This window comes from Podarcis melisellensis, assembly GCF_964234715.1.
Source record: "Podarcis melisellensis genome assembly, chromosome: 10".
NCBI lineage: Eukaryota > Metazoa > Chordata > Lepidosauria > Squamata > Lacertidae > Podarcis > Podarcis melisellensis.
The window spans coordinates 7,269,313-7,280,980 of record NC_138542.1 but is presented as its reverse complement, the minus strand read 5'-3'; the positions used below and the strand labels follow the sequence as shown (position 1 = coordinate 7,280,980).

At 45.9% G+C, this 11,668-nt stretch overlaps 1 long non-coding RNA gene across 1 annotated transcript in view; it reads right to left on the bottom strand.

The window, feature by feature from the left end:
- Positions 1-4,304, bottom strand: part of LOC309379072 — a 32,213-nt gene extending 27,909 nt beyond the window's left edge. The window contains exon 1 of the long non-coding RNA XR_014172343.1: positions 4,215-4,304. This is a non-coding gene — a long non-coding RNA (uncharacterized lncRNA). The remainder of the gene's footprint in view (positions 1-4,214) is intronic.
- Between the last annotated feature and the right edge of the window lie 7,364 nt (positions 4,305-11,668).

Here is an 11,668-nt window from a genome sequence, read left to right as displayed (position 1 = left end):
CAGCTTTGAGGCAGGAGCCATGCAGAGCCTGTTGACTTAGAGGCCGCACTTGGCTCATCGAGATCGGCTTCCTCTGTGCAGTCCAAGGTTGTGTACACACAATACCCCCAAAGCACATTTGAGGCACATTCTCTTCCTTGGAGAATTCTAGGCACCGTAGTTTATGTCCCACAGAGTTGAAATTCCCAGCAACAACCCTTAACAAACCAGAGAGCCCAGAATTCTTTGAGGAAAAGAATGTGCATTGGAGCTAACATGCTTACATTGCTCCAGGCTACAATCCTGCATCTGCTTTGTTGTTGTTGTTTAGTCGTTGTTTAGCCGACTCTTTGTGACCCCATGGACCAGAGCACGCCAGGCACTCCTGTCTTCCACTGCCTCCCACAGTTTGGTCAAACTCATGCTGGTAGCTTCAAGAACACTGTCCCACCATCTCGTCCTCCGTCGTCCCCTTCTCCTTGTGCCCTCCATCTTTCCCAGCATCAGGGTCTTTTCCAGGGAGTCTTCTCTTCTCATGAGGTGGCCAAAGTATTGAAGCCTCAGCTTCAGGATCTGCTCTTCCAGTGAGCACTCACTTAAGAATGGATAGGTTTGATCTTCTTGCAGTCCATGGGACTCTCAAGAGTCTCCTCCAGCACCATAATTCAGAAGCATCAATTCTTTGGTGATCAGCCTTCTTTATGGTCCAGCTCTCACTTCCATACATCACTACAGTGGTACCTCGGGTTACATATGCTTCAGGTTACATACGCTTCAGGTTACAGACTCCGCTAACCCAGAAATAGTGCTTCAGGTTAAGAACTTTGCTTCAGGATGAGAACAGAAATCGTGCTCGGGGCAGCGCGGCAGCAGCAGGAGGCCCCATTAGCTAAAGTGGTGCTTCAGGTTAAGAACAGTTTCACGTTAAGTACAGACCTCCGGAACGAATTAAGTACTTAACCCGAGGTACCACTGTACCGGGAAAACCATAGCTTTAACTATACAGACCTTTGTCAGCAAGGTGATGGCTCTGTTTTTTAAGATATTGTCTAGGGGTCTACTTAGGACAGTGTAGCCCATCTTGTGCACTTTTTGCAGCCTTCCCCAACCATGTGCTCCCCCAATGATGGGACTACAGCTCATATCCGATGGCCAGAGATGATGGACGTCGTAGTCCAACACATCTGGAGGGCACCAGGTTGGCAAAAGGGGACTTATTGGATGGCACTGTTGTCAAGTGTGGCATGGCTCCAGTGTTGCAGGGCCATAAAGCTAAAGGTACCCCTGACCATTCGGTCCAGTCGTGGCTGACTCTGGGGTTGCAGTGTTCATCTCGCTTTACTGGCCGAGGGAGCTTCCGGGTCATGTGGCCAGCATGACTAAGCCGCTTCTGGCAAACCAGAGCAGTGCATGGAAATGTCATTTACCTTCCCGCCGGAGCGGTACCTATTTATCTACTTGCACTTGACGTGCCTTCGAACTGCTAGGTTGGCAGGAGCAGGGACCGAGCAACGGGAGCTCACCCTGTCATGGGGATTCGAACCGCCGACCTTCTGATTGGCAAGCCCTAGGCTCTGAGGTTTAACCCACAGCGCCACCCATGTCCCATACAGGGCCATACTCTAGCACAAATATTTAGTCCCGTAATGAGCTGAGAAGGGGAAGTGAGGCCACAGCTGAAACGACAGGGCTGGGAGTAGCTATGGAGACCATCGTCTTTCTGGTCGAGATTAGAGCCCAGCATAAAAAGCTTTGTGAGGTTAGAGCAGCAGAGTTGGACAACTTGACTCCTAATGAGCTCGCTTAAACCATCCCAGCTGTAGCTGACTCATGCAGGGGGCTGAGAAGAAGCAGCCTCAATTGCTGCTCGTGTTTACCCTGGCATCTGTCCCAGAGGCACTTGGGACCGGCTGGAGTTTCCAAGGAGAGCAAAGGTGGGGCTCTGCGAGGGGAAAGAAACAAGAACCAGCTTCCTCTGCTGGAAGGAAACGCTGCCTTGAGCTCAGGGGATGAATGTCAGGATTCTTCGTAAGCACGGACCCAGGAGGATATGACGACAGCAGGGCGAGCCCATAAAATAGACTCCTTGCCTTTGTATTCCCACAAAGAGGAAACAGGAGACTTTATAGGCCTTCCTTACCGAAGTAACCAGGTGATTCCTGGTGGGCTGCCCCTTCTCAGCCTAGTCTACCTCACAGGATCGTCGTGAGAAGAAAACAGGGTGGCACCCTCCCTGTTGTTGTTGCTGGTGCTGCTCTCAACTCCTCAGAAAGTGATAAATACAAAGAACAGACAACCCCGTGGGGTAGGACTGGAGAACTTGTGGCCACTAGCTGCTGGTATGGAGCTGAATGTTAGTTTTGTCAGTCAATCTCACCTTTGGCTTTTTATGGCTTGCCAACAAAGGCCCGTATAGTTAAAGCTATGGTTTTCCCAGTAGTGATGTATGGAAGTGAGAGCTGGACCATAAAGAAGGCTGATTGCCGAAGAATTGATGCTTTTGAAGTATGGTGCTGGAGGAGACTCTTGAGAGTCCCATGGAATCAAGAAGATCAAACCTCTCCATTCTTAAGGAAATCAGCCCTGAGTGCTCACTGGAAGGACAGATCCTGAAGCTGAGGCTCCAAGACTTTGGCCACCTCATGAGAAGAGAAGACTCCCTGGAAAAGACCCTGATGTTGGGAAAGATGGAGGGCACAAGGAGAAGGGGAGGACAGAGAACGAGATGGTTGGACAGTGTTCTCAAAGCTACCAACATGAGTCTGACCAAACTGCGGGAGGCAGTGGAAGACAGGAGTGCCTGGCGTGCTCTGGTCCAGGGGGTCACGAAGAGGCAGACACGACTAAACGACTAAACAACAACATTTAAAGGAGGGGCCAGATAACACAGCTGTTGGTGATGGAAGCAGCAGCACCAGCAAACTCACATTGCTGCAGCCAAGGAGCCGCTCAGCTTCACCTCAAGTTTCCTAATAAATCCATCCCTTGCGTTACAGCAAGAGCATCTGTTCCACACTCTCTGTCCCTGGCCAGGACCAATATTTGCAAAGGATCTCTGGCTCTTGTTTCAATATTAACCTTTCAGATGGGACTTAGCTTTGTTCCAGGTACTCCACCATTTATAGGTTATTTGTACAGTAATACCTTGGTTCTCAAACATAATCCGTTCTGGAAGTCTGTTCCAAAACCAAAGTGTTCTAAAACCAAAGCGCGCTTTCCCATAGAAAGTAATGCAAAGTGGATTAATCCGTTCCAGATTTTTAAAAACAACCCTTAAACAGCAATTAGACATGAATTTTACTATCTAACGAGACCATTGATCCATAAAAACAAAAGCAATAAACAATGTACTGCAGTCACACAATCAATCAATCAATCAGTAGCTGAACTGGGTTCCACACAGTCACAAAAAGAGCCACAAAAATGCAAAATAAATAGCAAAAACAGACAGACCTCAGTATAACACTCAAAACGGAAGCGTAACACTCAAAACGGAGCATGTTCGACTTCTGAAAAAAGTTCTCAAACCGGAACACTTACTTCCGGGTTTTCAGTGCTTGGGTTCCAAGTTGTTTGAGTACCAAGGCGTTTGAGAACCAAGGTACCACTGTATCTTGTAATCCTCCAGGAAGACTGACTCTATTACAACGCTGGCATTCCTGATGCTCACACACAAGCTTTATTTTGCGCTATCTCTAGTAGCGATGAAGTTATTTGCAAGAGACGAACAGTAAATTTATTAGGTGAATCCCCAGGGGAGCCTGTAAACCAGGAGGGGGGGCGGGGCAGGCCTGAGGTCCAAAGGTAGACCTTTCTGGCCACTCCTAATAGTGAACTCAGCTCGCGACAGGATTGTAGCTAAAATGGAACCCCTGAGAAACAAGATGAAGGTATCAGTATGCTTGGGGAAACTCCAAGCTCTGTAGAAGTACAAAACTTTAGAGGGAAAGCCCTAATGGTGCAATCCTGCCATCCTAACACAGCCCAACACTAAGTGTACAGCAGAATGTGAAGTGTCTGCCACCTCTGGCTGAATGGGAAACTGGGAGGGTTTGTGCGCAATTGCGTATCCCGGAGAGGGCATGGCTAAATATCTCTCTCTCTCTCTCTCTCTCTCTCTCTCTCTCTCTCTCTCTCTCTCTCACACACACACACACACACACACACACACGTATATGGAGGCCTCCATTTTCCCAATACCATTTTATTTTTATTTTATTAAAATAACGTCTTACCTTTCCAGCAAATATAGAGAAACAAAACAAGCTCTGTGTGGTTGCCTATATAATTTCCTTTCTCCAAACTGTACGTCTTTTAAGCATCAACATTTTACTTTTCTTGGGATGCTAGCCAGCCAGTTTCCCAATACTGTGTAGTTTCCGGCTGTCTCTTAGAAAATGTTTTACAGCCATCTACTGGACAATATAACAAACTGCATCTCAGGAATAAATGACGGAGCTTCACAACAGCAACTGTTTGGTAGAAACATTCCCCTTCCACAACAGCTTTAGGTTTGGCAAACATCACTATTGCCATATTGGCTCGCAAGCAACACAAGAAACGAACCTGGGAAGTGTAAAGGTCTTTACTAGGCCAGGTTTTACGCTTAAAAGTAGAACAGTGCCTTTTCGTGTGATGATAATGCATACTTCATCTTCTTTCCTGATCCTGTGTGCCTTGTCTTTAAGAGCTGCAAGGTATGCATAAACTTAATATCACTGATTTTACTACACTTTTATGGTGCAGAAAGGCTGCATTTTGTAAATTTCTACTTGTTACGTAAGGAGAGGGTGCCCTGCCTATATAGCCAAATACATTCGGATCATAAAAAGGACCCCTGACCATTAAGTCCAGTCGTGAGCGACTCTGGGGTTGTGGCGCTCATCTCACTTTATTGGCCGAGGGAGCCACCGTTTGCCCGCAGACAGCTTCTGGGTCATGTGGCCAGCATGACTAAGCCGCTTCTGGCGAACCAGAGCAGCACACAGAAATGCCATTTACCTTCCCACTGGAGTGGTACCTATTTATCTATTTGCAATTTGTGCTTTCGAACTGCTAGGTTGGCAGGAGCAGGGACCGAACAACAGGAGCTCACCCCGTGGCGGGGATTCGAACCACCGACCTTCTGATCGGCAAGTCCTAGGCACTGTGGTTTAACCCACAGCGCCACCCGCATCCCCAGCATAGCTGTCAACATTTCCCCCTTTTTAAGGGAAATTCCCTTATTCCGAATAGGATTCCTCACAAGAAAAGGGAAAAGTTGACAGCTATGATTCGGATTTGTATGCTTCTGTTTAATGGCTGTTTTTTTATTTTATGGTACCAGTGAGACTGACATTGCAAAGCAGAGGTGATAAATACCTTTCAGGCCAGGCGCCACAGTGCGTCATGGGAGCAACAGACTCTTACCTTTGTACAGCAGGCTGCATCCCTACCATTTAATAATAATAATAATAATAATAATAATAATAATAATATGTAATAATAATTTAAAAGCAGTAGGTTTTCAAACACATTGCTCTCCATCCTGGTACCGTCATAGGTCAAGGACACGTTCCAGCCAGGCAAAAGCTCTCAGGACCAGTGAAGAGTGTGGCCTGCAAAATGGGCACAGGGAGCAGTCTTGAGAGTTGCGTTTGGCCCCTGGGGCTTGAGATTTCCCACTCAAGATGAACAAGATGTGATGTGGAAACAGCAAGATAAGACTGGATAGAATTATGAACTCTGTTTGGATTGATTTGGGCATTAACTCAGTAGCAAGAAGATGATCAGAATCCCCCTTCGGATCTTGAAATATGGGTCCCCCCAACAAAATTTAAAATTCGGCTTTGTAATTTGGAATTTATGTGATGTGATTTAATTTGATTTGATTGGCCAGTTAATAAAAATTATTTTTTAAAAAGAGAGAGATTTCCCACTCCTGCTTTGCAGACTACAGAGCAGGTCCCTGCCCCGAGGTGCTTACAATACAAAATTTGATTCAAGGGAAAGAGATGAAGAGGCAGGAGTAAACAGGCAGCGAATTTAGAGTTTCAGTTAGGAATATAAGAAGCTACCTTATAACAAGGCCATTGGGTCCATCTAGTATTGCCTGCACGGATTGGCAGCATCTCTTTGGTGTTTTCAGGCAGGGGCCCCACCTGAAAGTGTGAGCGTTTGAACCTGGAATTTTCCGCATGCAAGGCAGATGCCCTTATGTCTGAATGCAAGGAAACTTCAGCCTTTATAAAGGATGTGGCTGGACTACAGGCTGAATACCCAAGGAATACAAATCAGGTTTTTAAAAAGTTTTTAACTTTCTTCTCTTTCTCTCGCAACTTAGGAGGAGGAGACTCATGGAAATATGCAGGAGACAGAAAATTAAAAAAAATACAGATTGTTTGGGGAAAGTGGATTATTATGCTAAGTAGAAGCAGAGATGCCCGCCAGATTTTTCCATGTCTGATTTTTTTAGCAGGAACATAACAAATCCTCCCCCCCCCCCGAGATTCAGGAAGGAAAGGGGCAGCAGCTGGAGTTCTAGCCAGGATCTGGTAGCAAGAAGAGAGCCTTTGGGGTGGGAGGCAGAGAAGGGATTGAGATCAACTGTCAAGGAAAAGAAAGCATTTTGTGTGATTAGCAGCAGGACCCACAACATAGGCAAGTGGAAAGATCAGGAAGCAGATATGCAGGCCAGTGAATATTAATAACGGCACAGATAACTGGATCTGTGTACATCACTGATGTTTAAATGTATTTTTAAAAAGCTGGGCTTTGGGAACCTCAACTTGCACAGTGTAAAATGCAAAAGGTGAACGGCAAAACTTTGAGCATACCACCAGGTGGCAGCAGTCAGGCACACACACACACACACACAGGGCCACTGCATTTCCTAAATAACAACATCCCATTTCACGGAAATGTTTTTTTCAGCGCTCTTGGCATTCCTGCCTACTACGCTACCTTAGGACAGAAATGTTCTGAAGCCCAGAGGATTCCAGTGTAAATGCACTTAATTCAAAACGGTTGAAATGATGAAAGGTGTGATGGACTATATGGAACTGGCGGAAATGACTGGCAGAATCCGAGACCAGGGAGAAGAGTCAGTAGAAGAAGATTGGAAGAAATTTAAAGACTATTTACAGAAACACTGTAAAATTAAGGAATGCTAAAAGGATGTTGGAATGATGTAATGTGGCTTTTGCAGTAATGCTATATAGGGTTAAGGAAGAATGGATTGTTAACAGGTTAGAATGTAAAGTTACAATATATTAAGATGAATTAGTAAGATACAAACAAGAATGGAAAGGATTTGCTGAAATAATCAACTGAACTAGAATACAAAAAAGGGAGGTGTGAGGAGGTCAAGGAAACAAGTAAATGAAAGACAAGACATGGAAAGATGGATTTCTTTTTAATTGTTTTTATTTTTTCTGTATTTTGCATTTTCTGTATTTTTTTATGTAATTCTTTTGAAACTTTAATAAATATTATTTTTTTAAAAAAATGATGAAAGGTGCTTCATCTCATTGTCTAATGCAAGTTGTGGAACAAGTGCCCTCCCCCCCCCACAATTTGGATTACCGTGTTTTTTGCTCTATAAGACTCACTTTTCCCCTCCTAAAAAGTGAGGGGGAATGTGTGTGCGTCTTATGGAGCGAATGCAGGCTGCACAGCTATCCCAGAAGCCAGAACAGCAAGAGGGATTGCTGCTTTCACTGCGCAGCGATCCCTCTTGCTGTTCTGGCTTCTGAGATTCAGAATATTTTTTTTCTTGTTTTCCTCCTCCAAAAACTAGGTGTGTCTTGTGGTCTGGTGTGTCCTATAGAGCGAAAAATACGGTATATGGTTGGTCAAGACCAGGAGTGGGCAGAATAATCTGGATCTCCTGCCAGGCTTCCGACTGATCTGCAGTCACCTGGTAAGGTGCAAACTGCTTACATAACAGCAGTGACAAAATGACCTCCCACCCGCCACAAAATTTTATTGCTGAAATGAAGAAATCTTGGGGTAGCTGGGAATGGACTGTTGTACAAAAAGACCGTGAGACCTGCCCGATTCTGGTACTCAGAATAAATTCATGGGCTCAGAATTTTTTAAATTATATGTTTATGCCTTTTGCAGCAGGTTCTGGTTTGAGGGTCTTTTAAAAGGCGAAGGCAGTACATGCTGCGGGCTGGACATCTGCCCAATGTGCGCCAGCCTAGGCAGCAATCCCTCTTCCTTAGAGGGGTGATGGAGGAATATTCTTGTTTTTGTGACAGCTACCCAGGCATTGCCCCCATTGGGATGAATTCCTATGCAGGAAATTTCGTGCGGCACCGAGGGACTTTGTGAATACTTCGTACCATTAGAAGCGCTTGTTGGCATCTGTCTGTCACGAGAGGCAATGGAGTGCGCCTCTGGGGGTTAAGCCAAACCGCTGTGATAGGAGCACCAAAGTGACTGTCCCCGGGGCGCAAGCCAGGGCAGTGTGTATGGAGGTCCTGGGCTGACAACATCCCCCTCTCAGCCTCACTGATGTGGTCCAAAGGAAAGCAGAGCAAGACATTTGGTACCAGCTTGGCTGCAGGAGTTGCCAGAAGTTCACAGCACCACCCAGCCACCTTAGGGACTCTGATCTGGATTTGTGGAGAGTTTTCTCCTTAGCCTTTTCTTCTCCCAGAAATATCCTACAAGGCAGTGGAGGTTTAGGATCAAAGTTTTCCTTCTCCTAGATGGGAGAGCCAGTGTGGTGTAGTGGTTAAGAGCGGTGGACTCGTAATCTGGTGAACTGGGTTCACTTCCCTGCTCCTCCACCTGCAGCTGCTGGGTGACCTTGGGCCAGTCACACTTCTCTGAAGTCTCCCAGCCTCACTCACCCCACAGAGTGTTTGTTGTGGGGGAGGAAGGGAAAGGAGAATGTTAGCCGCTTTGAGACTCCTTTGGGAAGTGATAAAGCGGAATATCAAATCCAAACTCTTCTTCTTCTATCCGCCCAGGCTGATGAGCCCTATGCCTTCTTGACTGTTGGACCCACTGTTAGTCTCGTCTGCTCAATCTACTACAGCCTGTCTTCATCAGCAGAGGAAATCCCTAATTCACTGAGAGTTTCAGACTTATCAGCTACCCTCATCTGGTTTAGCCAGCCAGTCAAAGCTGTTCCCAGGTATGGCGGCTGTTGCATGCTGACAGCTTCTAGGAGTCACAGGTGAGTGTTGAGTGCAGGGTGGCAACCAAAGATGAAGGACCAGGTGTGCAGCCTGGGAGTCATTCTGGACTCACAGCTGTCCATGGAAGCGCAGGTCAATTCTGTGTCAAGGGCAGCTGTTTACCAGCTCCATCTGGTACGCAGGCTGAGACCCTACCTGCCCGCAGACTGTCTCGCCAGAGTGGTGCATGCTCTAGTTATCTTCCACTTGGACTACTGCAATGCGCTCTATGTGGGGCTACCTTTGAAGATGACCCAGAAACTACAACTAATCCAGAATGCTGCAGCTAGGCTGGTGACTTGGAGCAGCCGCCGAGACCATATAACACCGGTCTTGAAAGACTTACACTGGCTCCCAGTACATTTCCGAGCACAATTCAAAGTGTAGGTGCTGACCTTTAAAGCCCTGAACAGCCTTGGCCCTGTATACCTGAAGGAGCGTCTCCACCCCCATCATTCTGCCCGGACACCAGGGCTGAGGGCCTTCTGGCGGTTCCCTCACTGCGAGAAGCTAAGTTACAGGGAACCAGGCAGAGGGCCTTCTTGGTAGTGGCACCCGCCCTGTAGAATGCTCTCCCATCCGGTGTCAAAGAGAAAAATAACTACCAAACCTTTAGAAGACGTCTGAAGGCAACCCTGGTTAGGGAAGCTTGTAATGTTTAATAGGTTATTGTATTTTAGTGTTTTGTTGGAAGCCGCCCAGAGTGGCTGGGGAAACCCAACCAGATGGGTGGGGTATAAATAAATCATCATCATCATCATCTTCCCTCCCCTGACACATCATCAGAAGCAGGGAAATAAAACTACCAAGCTGAGGACAATGAAGATGAGAAACTAGACTTATAACTACAGGAGGGCTGGGCAACGTGTTGTGTCTGGCAGAGGTTGTTGGGCTACAATGTCCATTGTCTCCGATCATTGACCATGCGGGCTGGTGCTGATGGGAGTCCAACCACTCCTGGATGCCACAGGCTGCCCATGCCAGACCTATAGCAAAATGTGAGGAGACGACACATCTCAGCCCACGCTGCTTCTCCACAAGCCCTCAGTGTGGCTAATCCAGCAAAACGTTTGTTGGTGAGACGAAGAATTAGCTGTCACACATTCTTTCCGCATTCTGTCCAGTGTGTACCCCTGTGGAGCTAATAAAAATGGTAAGGGTGTTGCGGACCAGTTCCTGACATGTGGACAATTTAGAGGTGCTGTATGGATTTCAGTGCGTGTCATTAAAAAGGGGCACCGGGTGTTAAGGCCAATATTCCTCTCCTTCTTGCTCTGACATGTGAACCTGATTTTGGTTTTCCTGGTCACTTCCAAATTATTTAAGAGTTTATTGAGCATTGCTGTAATCAGTTAAAATGTCCAACCAGTGAGCTTACTAGATCAGTGCAATGGACTCTGCAAGACAGTTTAGCTGCTCTGCAGACTTCTGCAAGACATTAGCTAATTTGCAGCTAATTTGCAATTCAAATAGATTTGCTAAATCTGATAAGACAATACTACAAGGCCTTCTTGCATACATTTTCATCCATAGCTTCTGGATGTTTTTATTGGATTTATGATTTCTTTCAAGCCATCCCAGGAATTTATCTGAAGGGTTAAGAAAAGAAATCCCATAATAAATAAAACCATATTTACATTTGAGTAAGCAACTTAGGCTTTCTTATTGAACAATTCTAGACATGTTTTCACAGCAGTAAGTCCTCCTATATTCAGTGGGGCTTACATGCAAGTAAGTGTGCCTAGGACTGAAGCTTTAATTTATTGCTAATTAGCTAATTAGCTGCTTCACAGCACAGCAAAACAACCTTAGACGAAGATACCTGGATGAGATAAGGTACAAACCACACAGAATAATATTTATAATGCTATTCATCATCTAAGTACTGTATAGCACTAAGGACATAAAGATTGTAACGCTGGCCTTTTTAGCCACTTTGAAAAGTAAGATGTAAATATTAAATTATTATTTGAAGGTCTGAATACTAAAACCTGCATAGTTGCCTGCTTTGCTTTCATCATAGAGTAAGCTGTAAGTTGAGGTGTTGAGTTCAGAGGAAAGAATCCAAGCTTTCAATAATAATAATAATAATAATAATAATAATAATAATAATAATTTATTTGTACCCCGCCCATCTGGCTGGGTTTCCCCAGCCACTCTGGGCGGCTTCCAACAAAGATGAAAAATACACTAAAATGCCACATATTAAAAACTTCCCTGAACAGGGCTGCCTTCAGATGTCTTCTGAATGTCAGGTAGTTGTTTATCGCTTTGACATCTGATGGGAGGACGTTCCACAGGGCGGGCGCCACTACCGAAAAGGCCCTCTGCCTGGTTCCCTGTAGCTTTGCTTCTCGCAATGAGGGAACCGCCAGAAGGCCCTTGGAGCTGGACCGGGCAGAACGATGGGGGAGGAGACGCTCCTTCAGATATACTGGTCCGAGGCCGTTTAGGGCTTTAAAAGTCAGCACCAACACTTTGAATTGTGCTCGGAAACGTACTGGGAGCCAATGTAGGTC